The sequence below is a fragment of the Pelobates fuscus genome, chromosome 5, assembly GCF_036172605.1.
Source record: "Pelobates fuscus isolate aPelFus1 chromosome 5, aPelFus1.pri, whole genome shotgun sequence".
Lineage (NCBI taxonomy): Eukaryota > Metazoa > Chordata > Amphibia > Anura > Pelobatidae > Pelobates > Pelobates fuscus.
The window spans coordinates 349,399,066-349,413,041 of NC_086321.1; positions in this window are offsets into that span (position 1 = coordinate 349,399,066).

The following is a 13,976-nucleotide window of genomic DNA, read 5'->3' on the forward strand; positions in this document are numbered from 1 at the left end:
TATTAGTCAGAATAAGATGGATACCCTCCAAAATAAATGTCTGTTGGTCCGGGGATAAATTTGAAGCCGACAGAAAAAATTGGACGGCCTCCATACCCTTAGAATGTGGGATAATCGAATAGAGTGATGACACATCCGCCGTTACAAGGATGTCACCATCCTTCCACTCGACTTCCTCCAATATTTGGAGAATTTGACTAGTGTCCCTTAAATAGGCTGATGACACATCCGCCGTTACAAGAGCCTATTTAAGGGACACTAGTCAAATTCTCCAAATATTGGAGGAAGTCGAGTGGAAGGATGGTGACATCCTTGTAACGGCGGATGTGTCATCACTCTATTCGATTATCCCACATTCTAAGGGTATGGAGGCCGTCCAATTTTTTCTGTCGGCTTCAAATTTATCCCCGGACCAACAGACATTTATTTTGGAGGGTATCCATCTTATTCTGACTAATAACTATTTTTATTTCCTGGACTCTTTCTACCTACAGATCCTTGGGACGGCGATGGGGACTAGGTTCGCACCCAGCTATGCAAACCTTTTTATGTCATATTGGGAGGAATCCTTTATATATGGTGGTCATGGCTGGGTGCAGAACCTGGTCACCTATCGCCGTTACATCGACGATCTGTTCTGGATCTGGAGGGGCTCTGCAGAAGAGCTTACAGCCTTTTTGACACATTTAAACTCCAATTCATGGGGGATTCAACTCACTATGGACCATAGTGATAGTCAGGTTAATTTCTTGGATTTACGAATTTTTATTTCCCACAACCAAATATGTACTGAAACCTTCTTCAAGAAGGTGGACGTTAATAGTTTCATTTTTTATGACAGCTGCCATTATGGCTCGTGGCTGGACAACATCCCCAAAGGGCAGATGTTAAGGTTAAAAAGAAACTGCACAAGTGGAGAAACTTGCGAGAGTCAGATTGACAAGTTAGTAGAACAGTTCACGGCTAAAAACTACCCTAGGACTCTATTGGACAAGGCACATAAGGAAGTGGGGAAAATAGATAGGAAAAAGCTACTAGACAAATCAAGTAAAAAGATTGAAAATAAAAAGAATAGTAACAAGAATGAAGTTTCCCTAATTTTTGATTATTCAGGGAAGAATAAGGATTTAAAAAATATAATCAATAAATATTGGTTTGTCTTAAAAGAGGACCCCCTGTTAGACAAGATAATCTCGAAAAAACCAAGGATCATCTACAGGGGAGTACCGAGTATCAAGAACCATCTGGTAAAGAGCAGCTTTAGACAAGAAAATTTAAATAAGAACTTCCTCAATAAAGATGTGGGTTTTTTCCAATGCGGATACTGCTTGGCGTGCAGAACCACGGGAGCCACTAAGTGTGTCAAAAAAGAACTAATAGGGGGCAATACACAACAAGTATATAGTGTGAAACAACTGATAACTTGTCACACCACAAACTGTATTTATGTCCTCACATGCCCGTGCAATATGCACTATGTCGGCAAAACTACCCGGCAAGTGCACACTCGTATCGAGGAGCATGTGCGTAACATAAAAAGAGGTTTTAAGGAGCACCCCCTATCCTCCCATTTTATTCACAAACATCAGGGAGATGTTACCAAATTACAATTTATTGGGATAGAGAGAGTTGGTAGAAATTGGAGGGGTGAAAATCTAGACAATAAATTGTCGAAACAAGAAATGAGGTGGGTGTTTAAATTGAAATCGTTGTTCCCTAGGGGTTTAAATGGAGAATTTGAAATTTGTCATTTCTTGTAAATAAATTGTAATGTCATTTTTTGTAAATAAATTATAATGGCTGTTTTTTCCAACCTCTCCCCCCCCCTTTTTCAATCAGCAGGTACTCTGCAATAATGTCAGCCTGTATTTAGTATAAGAACTGTATACTTTAGAAATGAGCATAATATATCTGCACTGTCTATCTTAAGGGATATGGGAAAAGTTAAGGTTTTTCCTGCTGTCTAGAATTGATCTCTGTTGTATTGTTTGTATAGAATTTTTATCAATTACCCTCGTATAATATCCATTGTGTATACTTAAAAATATAATTTAATGAAGTAAGAAGATGTCTCTTTGATAAATCATTATGTAGAATAATTTAGATAAGGTCTATATATACATTAGAAATAATTGGGATTAACATCACTTAGATGATTCCATTTCTTATGTGACACTGAATATAACCATTTTAGTGTGGGTGCTGGAAGGGGTTAAGTCTATGAAGTTTATTAGTGTGCAATTGAATGATTGAAAAAGATCGTGTGAAACCACGCCCCCCGACCAATGAGGCGAGAGAAGGGCGGCACTATGGACTTAAAAGGAAGACTGAAACCCCATGACGTTGTCGGAAGAAGCCTGTGGAGGCGGGCGAAACGCGTCACACGGACGTCATTGGAGGGCGGACCCGGAAGCGATCACGTGACCGGACCATAACCAGGAAGCGTTTTTTCGAATACATGTGTTTTATGCTTTTATGTGGGTGACTCTGCGAGTTTGTACCCACCACATCCAAAGTAAGGGTTTTTAACCTTTTTTATACAATAAAACGAATTGTGATACTATTCAATTGGAGGTCCTGCCCTTCTTTCCTTTTACATACAGCACAACGGAATTATCAGTGGACATATCCTCCTGACTATCCTGCAGTGTGGGAATATCCCCTCTCCCAAGGAGCATTTCAAACCCAGAGCCAGGGGTGATAGGGCTCTGGGACATGTGAGTTTATTACATATAACACCTTTTCCCCATACTATTATTACCAGATGGTCTGCACCATTATTTGTTTCTTTATATTTACAGATTATTTTAGCGCGTTCTTTTTGGTAACTAGATGTAGAGGTTTCTTTAGATTAATATAATAAAATGCAGGATAAAAACGAAAAATAAAATTTTGAGTGTAAAAAAACATATTTATTGTAATATACCACACAAAACAAAAAACGATAAAGTCCAATATAATCACAACGCATTTCACACATAGGCTTTTTCAAGTGATGATAAAATCAGGTCCTGCATGTAAGCCCTATTTATAGAGCTTGGAGATAAATGGTAATTTTCAAGAAAAGTTGCAGAAAATAGACCTCATTCACATATATATTGCATTTAACAACTGCATATCAAAAAAACAGTTAATTCAAGAAAAGTCACAGTAATGACATCATTAGGTCACATGACGTTCGTTCACATATATAGCACTTATCAAATGATTGCATATCATTAAAAAAACAGTGCTTAAATTAAAGAATTTAATTTCTTCAAAGGGATTTGCATAACTTGATTGTTTCTTTAAACCAGAAAGCAAACACTTTTAAACAAATATATATAAAGCAAAAAAAAAAATTAAATATATGTATATTTATAAACTTGGTCAGATTGCATTACTGGGCACGCCTCTCATCTAGGGGAGTTTATTCAGCCATCTGCAGTCCATCTTGGTTTCAGACCAGTCCTTCCCTTCACCTACCGGTGGCGGGAGGGAGAGGGGACCTGCAGTCCCAGGGAAACAGATTGTTTTCCTGGCACTGGAGTGTCCCTTTTTTGGGGACTACAGTATCCTTTTAAGTTTAATAGTAGATACATGCTTTTTAATGGACCCTGTTAATCAACAAGTAACTGAGGAATTTCTTTGAAGAGGAAGCATTCTTTCCTTCCTTTAAGATGTTGTATCATGGATTCCAAACATTGTAAGAGTGATTCTCAAGGGTCTATAAAAGGTAAGCATTATGCCCTACCCTTCTATTATATTTCCTATTGTTCAACCGTGTCAGCGTAATCTCTAAATTATAACAGCCAAAAACTCCATGGTTGGTTCACATCCGATCATCTGAGAGAAAAGCAATTGTGAAGAAGGAGCATTGATCCACACACTTTTGTACATGATTTGATATTCATAACCAGCTGTTTAGTTGGTACCTATTACCATAGGATACCTTAAATATGGCAATCCCACATAAAGGTAACAAATAAGCGGGTTATCTTCTAAACAGTTGAAAGATGAAAATTCAGATCAGTATGACAGCCACTAGAGGAGTTAACCCTGCAATGTAAACATTGCAGTTTCTCAAAAACGGCAATGTTTTACATTGCAGGGTTAAAGGGACAGTATAGGCATCCGGACCACTTCAGCTCATTGAAGTGGTCTGGGTGCAGTGTCCTAGGTCTCTTAACCTCTCAAAGGAAATTATTTCAGTTTTTAAATAAACTGCAATAATTACCTTTTGAGGGTTAACTGCACCTCCAGTGGCTGTCTACCAAACAGCCGTTAGAGGGACTTCCAGATAGGCAACTTTTTGTCACCTAACTGACGCTGGACGTCCTCACACTAGGCATGTCATGTAAACCCCATAGGAAAACAGTATCCCTTTAATCTTGATTATTCTGTGTTTTCCTTGATCTCTCTGGTTTGGCTGAGACCACATAACAGTTACAATTATTTATATAGCGCCAACCTATTCTGCAGCGCTGTATAATAGGTATGCAAGAAAAACATGTAATTCTAACAAATCATGTATGACATACGGAAACAGTTTTATGACAAAGATATCCGTATGCTTCTCTCTTCCAAATCCAAAAGGTCACTTCTCCCTGCTACTTCACTTGCACACGGGTACGCTATACAGGCATTTATTTATGATGCAGCGTGTCTATTGCTGATGTCATTCCTATACAATTGTTAATTCACTGTCTCCCTGAACAATTAATCATCAGCCCACTCGCTGTATACTGACATCAAACAAGGATCAGTGTTTGGGTATCGTTTCCATTTACAGTGCTATTTTTAGCAGCATGGGGGTGGATAATGTAGTCTCCATCTAATTGCTGAAGGTACAAAACTGTCCGTATATCTCTTTATGTGAACAGATCATACTAACTAGCTCACCACCATTCCTTCATGGATATGTTTGCTAACTAAAGATCCGTCTTTTTTTATGCTAATTGTCTTTTCATCTTTAAAGGGACACTATAGTCACCTGAACAACTTTAGCTTAATGAAGCAGTTTTGGTGTATAGAACATGCCCCTGCAGCCTCACTGCTCAATCCTCTGCCATTTAGGAGTTAAAACCCTTTGTTTATGAATAGTGATGTCCCGAACAGTTCGCCGGCGAACATAGCGTGTTCCCGGTTGCGAACACGCGCGATGTTCGGTCCGCCCCCTATTCGTCATGGAGGTGGGAGGATCTGGGAGGGAGGGTCTGCTGCTGATTGGCTGGAATGTGTCTGCTGACTGAGGTACAGGGTCAAAGTTTACTCAATGATGACGAATAGGGGGCGGACCGAACATCGCCGGCGAACGGTTCCTGGCGAACGGTTCCCGGCGAACTGTTCGGGACATCACTATTTATGAACCCTAGTCACACCTCCCTGCATGTGACTTGCACAGCCTTCCGTAAACACTTCCTGTAAAGAGAGCCCTATTTAGGCTTTCTTTATTGCAAGTTCTGTTTAATTAAGATTTTCTAATAGCTTGCTAGACCCTGCAAGAGCCTCCTGTATGTGATTAAAGTTCAATTTAGAGATTGAGATACAATAATTTAAGGTAAATTACATCTGTTTGAAAGTGAAACCAGTTTTTTTTTCATGCAGGCTCTGTCAATCATAGCCAGTGGAGGTGTGGCTAGGGCTGCATAAACAGAAACAAAGTGATTTAACTCCTAAATGACAGTGAATTGAGCAGTGAAATTGCAGGGGAATGATCTATACACTAAAACTGCTTTATTTAGCTAAAGTAATTTAGGTGACTATAGTGTTCCTTTAACCCAAACTGTCATTTACTATTTACTAGTAGTTACCTTTTCATGTTAAAGGGACATTATAGTTACCAGAACCACTACAGTTCTCTACTGTAGTGGTTCTAGTTTCTACAGAATTTCCTGAAAGGCCTTAGCACTGTAAATGCTACCTTTCAGAGAAAAGGCAGTGTTTACATTGCTGTCTAGTAACACCTCTTGTGGCAGTCACTCAGACGGCTACCAGAGCTGCTTCCTGAGTCAGTGCTTCACAGTGTGTAGCACTAACATTCAGCGTCTTCACGCTCTGCATGAAGGCGTTGAATGTTCCCTATAGGAGATACAGATCTATTAGGAGATGCTGATTGGTGCAGCATTTTGCTGTGCATGCACAACAGCCTCCCAATGCTTTCCTATGGGAAAGCATTGGATTGGCTGAAATCATTGAGATTGATGATCTCAGCCAAGGAAGCAGAGCCTTTAACCCCTTAAAGACACAACTTCTGAAATAAAAAGGAATCATGACGGAATAGTTCCGTCATGTGTCCTTAAGGAGATAATCACCACGCAGAGTGGAAGATAATCTAAACAGTCACTTCCGCACTATAGTGTCAGGAATACATGTTTGTATTCCTGACACTATAGTGTTCCTTTAACTAATAATTTTTGTAAAGTTAAACACGTACAATTTTAACAGTAAACAGACACAAGAATGCTGCCCGTGAAGATTTAGAATGCCTAAGTGAGAACCTTGCAACATCGGAATTTGAGCTGCAGGTTTTTTAAAACAATAATTAAGGTCAGTAATTATATTTAAGTCGGAGGAAAAACAATCGGCAAATGCAATATGAATGTCAATACAATTTTCCAGCTTTGCATTTTATTGAAACCACAAATGGAAATTAAAGCATGTAATAATGCAAATTATTAAAAGTAAGTACTAGACTAACAGGGTTATTCACTGAACTGAGAATTCTAGGTGAATTCAAAGAGAATTTCAAATTTCAGGCCAAAGTAGCCGAGCTGGAAGCATAGTGGTTCAGCTATTTTATCCTTACATTTGAGATCCACTTTGAATTCTCTCTTTAGTGAATAACCCTGATAAATCTGTTTCAGGTCGGTCGCACAAATCAAATTATTTTTACAATTCAATCCGCCTGGTATTAATGTGAGGTCAGGTCAGGGGTGCCCTAACGGTAGCTCCCCAGATGTAGAACCACAACTCTCATGATGCCTTTTCATTCTTAAGCATTCTAAAGGCATGCAAAGCATCATGGGAGTTTTAGTTGTACAAATCTGGGAAGCTCTCTTTTGTCAGATTGATTAGTTTGGCCGTAGAGTAAAAGGCATTTGATTCGTACAAAGCACCTAAATGTATATGCACATAACTCTAGTAAGTCTGTTGTTTTAAATTAGCTTTACCAAGGTACAGATAAAATTACCTATTTTGGCAAAGTGCTCTGAGGCCTACCGGAGATCGAGCAACGGGGAGACGGCCGCTCCCTGCGCTGACTGATCTGGATGGGGACCCCTCGGGGCTTTCGCCTCCTACCCCCCCTCCCCCCCTCTGGACCGATGGGGGTCATCTCGGTCCACAACAAGCGCCTGGAGAGGTGGCTTTAGGCAGAGCCTACAACCCGAGGTAACACAGCACCAGGGTAGGCGATCACAAGGCGCAACCAAAATGGCGGCAGAGTGCCAGACTATACAGCCAACCTAACCACTATCTTCGAAGCCTTCTGGACGAAGCTAGAACACCGAGCACGGCTGAAAAAAACGAGCACACAATGGAGCAACGAGAAACCAAAGCAACCCAGCCGCAAGCGACTTACCCCTAAACTGCACAGAGCCCCAAGATGGCGCCGCAGACGGAGAGGCCCTCCGCCCGCAGGAAAACAGCAGCCATCCCCACTCTTCATCTGGGAGGTGCAACATGGGAGCTGCAACACGGAGGGCCAAGCGCCTGGCTGGTAAGAGCAAGCATACAGGGGTAGCCGGGAGGACCCCCAACAGCGAAAGAGACCAAGGCGGCACCCCCACGAAGCCACATGGACTGGTTCTCGCATGCCGCAGCACAATTCCACCCTGTGGGGTGGGCTGAACACTCAGAAGGACAATTGCAGCACTCGCTGACCTAGACTACCACTAGTTAGCGAGAGCGTCACTCTGTCATACCCAGAGGTTTTGCCAGTATATGTTGCCTTTGATATACACCATAACATGCTCTATAGTCGCTACTAATACGGCACATTAGACTGATGGGCTTGATTTAACTCACAGTTGATATTACCTAGCAATTACAGACCAGCCAAACTTGTATTGTTAAGCTTGCACACCCATAACTGCCAACTATACTCACCTGGCAATCTGGGTAATACGATTTACTCTAACTCCATGCACCGTAACACAAGCAACAGTTACTACTAATATTGGCACTCACTTTGTTTAGCCTCAAAACCAACTACCATATAGTTGATACCCTTGAATGCTAGCACCGTTATCTCTTACCTTTGCACCAACTCAGGAGCCAAGCTTGGACCTTTAGTTAGCCTGCACTAGAAACATATCTTCCACGATTCATCAAGCTTGTTTATCATATGCTAATATGTCTATGTTTCCTCCTGTAGTCTCTCAGGTCCTCAGCTCAGACTTATGTTTCATAAGCCTGTTTACTTAAACCATAAAAATGTGCAGTTCTTCATTTGTCACGACACTGTATTTACCTGTGATTTTGCTATATGTTTGTCATGCTGTCGTGGCATCACAAGCAAACATGTTACTCTATGCACTAAGAAAAATAAAGAATAAAAAAAAAAAAAATTACCTATTTGGGTCAAATTCTTCTCTACTGTACAACATCGTTAGAAAGTCCTGCTCTGTTAAATACATACGGACATGGAGTGGAATATCAAACTTCAATAATCAAATGTTCTTATTCATGAATGACTGACTAAGATCATCATTGATAATCTATTATGTGTGACTGGTCTTAAATGCTGGGCAGTTGAATAACTGGCCGCATACTGACACCCTGCTAGAATTAGTTCTAGGTATCTATTTTAAGGTGACCCGTGCATGAGCCTATAATACCTTCAACCCATGTGGCACCGTGAGTAATAGAAATTCTAAAGTTACAATGTCACATGGAAAAAAACATTTTACTAAATGAATAACCTTTAGACTGTCTAATCTAATTCTAGAAAAGGGAAAGGATTGGTTGTTGATATAAATTAAAAAAGAGATTTATGTGTGCTCCATGTTTTTCTGTCTGAATCAGACCCACCGGCTTCTCATAAACCTTCTTCCTGTTGTTGATCTTGAAGCAGAGAAAAAGAAAACCACCAAATATGTATGCGGTGGACATATGTTTTTTTTCTAAAAAGGGAAAATTAACGTTTACATTTCTCCCAGGAAATACTGTAATTCCTTAAGTCTAATGCGCCATCGAATCTAATGCTCATTAACATTTAAAAAACTTGTACAAGGAGAAACTGCTCTGCAACATATAGGTCAATAAGAGAGGACTACCCTCTGATCGGGGCCAAATTGGCCCATGTGAAGTTCGCTGGGGCGAAATTTGCATTCGCATCGCAACAAAGATGAAAGGTACAGCTTTACTGTACACAGAAACCAAGCCTCGCATCCCTGTTGCAGCGATGCAAATGCGAATTTGGCCCGGCGAATTCACGTCGTATGCCTGGCACACCTAATGCGCTGCTTGTACTTAAATCTAATGCTCCATCGAATTTAATGCACATTCACATTTTGGAGACTTTATTTTGCCAATAAAGGTGCGCATTAGATTCGAGTAAATATGATCTATTGTACCACGTTAAACTTAATTCTTCCAACTGTAATATTGCAAATTGACCACTAATTAAAAAAAATAGTGGAGTTTCTACTGGAACACAGTGTACCCCCATATTCATCCACACATCTCAACGTAAAGTAACTATAGTGGACCAGAGCTTTCTCACCATCTTCCACTAAGATCTAGTTACTCTAAGAAATTGGAAACCTGCCTCTCCACTAGAACAAAGCCATCTAAAAATGCCTCTGTGGTTTTGTGCCCTATGTGCAACCAGAGTAGCTGCTAGGTTGCACATATACCTTGGGCTTGATCCCAAAGCAAACCTCCACAACCCCCCACATCTTGATTCCTCTTTGGTTCCACTCCTTAACCTTGAAAATGCCACCATACATTCTGCACCATTTTCATACCTCCTAAAATTAGGGTAAAGAGTCCAAGTGTGAACAGGCCATGCTGTGATATGGGCATATCTGCCCAACATTAAGGACAGAAGGTCTGACATCAGCCTGATATCGATTTATTCTTCATCTTCTTCATAATCATGCTAATTTATCATCCACCCTCCCCAGTCATGTCTTTTTTCCTATCACGCACAAAGCTTCCATTGTTCTTCTTTTATCCGTTTCGCAAACATTCAGGTTTGCACAAGAGGAGTCACAAAGCACATGAAAGCCAACACTCACTATTACACTTCACACAGTAACATTAGGAGGACAGAAGCAACAACAGCAAATCAGAATTATAATCCCAATCTACTGCCCACTGTATACGTTTGTGCATTGTCTTCCCCTTGATGCTAAACCAGGATTTTGACTGACTAACTGACTGTCCTTCAGGCCACTAGAATACAGGGGTTGTGATCTACAAGCACTCATTGGTTTCTACACTAGATGTCACTATATTTATGACTAAGAAGCTGTCTGGACACATGTTCAAGAGCTACAGTTCCCTGATCTTCAGACAGTAGATCCAATTAGAGAAATGTGTCTTTCTTAATCAAATACTTGGCATTATTAATGATATAAGACATGGCTATGAGGGTTACATTGTGGTGAACGGTTACATAATTATAAGGCCTGCAATTGTCAGCTTAAGAACTCCAGTCTTTGGTGGGACTGGTGAAGACTGCTTAGTGATATTAGATACCTTAAATGTGATGTTTGCCCCCAACCTTTATGAATGTTCTCATGAAAGAATCAAATCTGTTTGCACATGAGACCTAACATCTTTCTTACAAGCTTAATTTATTTCATGTTAGTTTGTAAATAAGGAGCTTCAATTTTCCAGCGTGTATAAAATAGATTTCGTTGTCAGGTTTCCAGTAGTTTACATACAATAATCAGCCACAACATTAAAACCTTCTGCCTAATATCGTATAGGTCCCCCTTGTGCTGCCAAAACAGCTTTGATGCGTAGTCATTGACTCCACAAGACCTCTGCATTTGTCCTGTGGTATCTGGCACCAAGATGTGAGGTGGGGCCTCGGTGGGTTGGTTTTGTTGTTCCAGCACATCCGATAGATGCTCAATAAGATTGAGATCTGGGGAATTTGGAGGCCAAAGCAACACTTTGTACTCTTTGTCATGTTCTGCATTATCCTGCTTAAAAGAGGCCACTACCATCAGGGAAGACCATTGCCATTAAGGGGTGTAGGTGGTCTGCAACAATCTCTAGGTAGGTGGTATGTGTCAAAGTAAAATCCACGTGAATTCCGGGACCCAAAGTTTTCCAGCAGAAAGTGCCTTCTACCCATAGTGCATGCTACTCCCATCTCTTCCCCAGATAAACAATGCACACGCACTGAACCATCCACCTGATCTTAAAGAAAATGTGATTTATTAGAGCAGGCAAGTTTCTTCCATGGTCTTGTTCTAACACTCACACCCCCATTGAAGGCACTTTTGGTGGAGAACAGGGGTCATCATGGCACTGTGACCAACCTGCTGCTACACAGCCCCATACACTGCAAACTGCGCTGCACTTTTCTGACACCTTTCTATCATGGCCAGCATTATGTTTTTCGGTAATTTGAGCTTCTCTGTGATCAGACAGTCTAGCCTTCACTCTCTATGTGTTTTAATGAGACTTGGGTGGTCATGACCCTGGTTCACTGCTTCTCCTTCCTTGCACCCCTTTTGGTAGGTACTAACCACTACATACCAAGAACACCACACAAAAAAGAGCAGTTTTGGAGATGCTCTGACAGTCATCTAGCTATCACTATTTGGCCCTTGTCAAAGTCACTCAGATAGTTTGGCTTGCCCATTTTCCCTGCTTCCGACACATAAAATTCAAGAACTAACTGTTCACTTGCTGCCTAATTGACAGGTGCCATTGTAATGATATAATCAATGATATTCACCTGTCGGCAGGGCCGGTGCAAGGATTTTTGGGTACATAGGCGAAGATGCATTTTTCCGCCCCCCCCTCCTCTAAAATTAACATCTTCGCCTATGTGCCTCCTAACCAGCCCCTCCCTCTTCCCTGTCCCTTAGTGTTCCTCCCCCCTCCCCCCTCTTTTCCCTGTCTCTTGGTGTTTCTCTCCCCTCCCCTCTCTGTCCCTTGGTGCACCCCCCACCCTCTTAGCGGTCACACTCCCCTCCCTGGTGTGCCTCCTACCTGTCTTGTAGCGTTGCGGAGCGGATCCTCTACAGGAGCTTCAGTTTTCTGTACCTGGCTGGACTGACAGGAAGTGCTCTCTCAGTGAGCACTTCCTGTCAGTCTGGCCGGGTACAGGAAACAGAAGCTCCTGTACCGCTCCGCCACGCTACACTCAGTGGTGTATACACACTAACAGCCACACACACTCAATGACAAACACACAGACGTCACTGACAGACACAGACTCACTGATCTGACACACACTCATTCATTGACAGACACACACTCAATCACAAACATACTCTCACTGATTTGACAGACACTCACAAACCGCTCCGCCACGCTACACTCAGTGGTGTATACACACTAACAGCCACACACACTCAATGACAAACACACAGACGTCACTGACAGACACAGACTCACTGATCTGACACACACTCATTCATTGACAGACACACACTCAATCACAAACATACTCTCACTGATTTGACAGACACTCACAAACGTGTGTCACACTGATAGACACACTCACACTGACAAAACACTCATACACTGACAGACACACACATTCATACAATCATTCACAGACACACACACACTCACTCACAAATGCATAAACACACACACTTACAGACACACACTCACAAACACATACACACACAGACACTCACACAGACACACACACTCACAGACAAACACATACACACACATACACAGACACATACACACACTCACAGACAAACACACACGCACACTCACAGACAAACACATACACAGACACACACTCACAGGCAAACACATACACACACAGACACACATTCACAGACAAACACATACACAGACACAAACACTCACAAACACATACACAGACACACATTCACAGACAAACACTCACAGACAAACACTCACACATACACTTTCAGACACACACAAATTAATAATATCCACCCAGCCTCCCTACCTGGAGAGCTGTCGTGGATCTGTCCCTGGGGTCCAGTGGGGCTTCAGTGCGGCGGGCGGCAGCGTTCTAATGAGAGGCGGTGAGGGAGCTCTAACCTGTCTGCTCTGCTCCCTCGTGGGCTGTCTTCGGATGCCGGGAGCCGGATTATGACGTCATATTCCGGCTCCCGCAGAATCAGCAAATGGCGCGCGAGGGAGCAGAGCAGACAGGTTAGAGCTCCCTCGCCGCCTCTCATTAGAACACTGCCGCCCGCCGGGGTCCAGAAGGTGACCTGGCAGGAGGTAGCGCTTCCCTCCTGCCGGTCACTGAAATCTGGTGCCCCCAGAGCCGGTGTGCCCTAAGGCGGCCGCCTGTGCCGCCTTATGGACGCGCCGGCCCTGCCTGTCGGTGGTTTTAATGTTGTGGCTGATTAGTGTATAAAGCTGTGAATCCTGAAACAGGGATGTTTTCATTGTGTGCTGGTATTCTTCTAATTTTTCTTGAACCTGTGCTACCAAGTTACTCATTAAAAAGTTCTTGTACGGGGGGACGGGGCCTGACTGCAGAGCTGAGAGGAAGCAAACCTCAGCAGCTCCTCCTGAGTACAATGATTACTGTAGAATTTAACTACCCTAATGACAATTCAGTGAAGCAGAAAGATCATCAAATGAGGGGTGACTTCAAGCAGCATAAAATGATATCACCAGAGCAGCAGTGGGGGCAACCCTCGCCCAACAGGAGACTGAGGCCTACAAGCAGGGCAGGCGCAGGAGAGGCGGCCGCTCTCCTGCTGCCAAAACAGCATGGATCTCTGTGCCTGGGCCCTCGTTCCCCCCCCTTTGGACCGGTGGGGGTCATCCCGGTCTACCTTTTGGAGGAGAGCACTCACCGA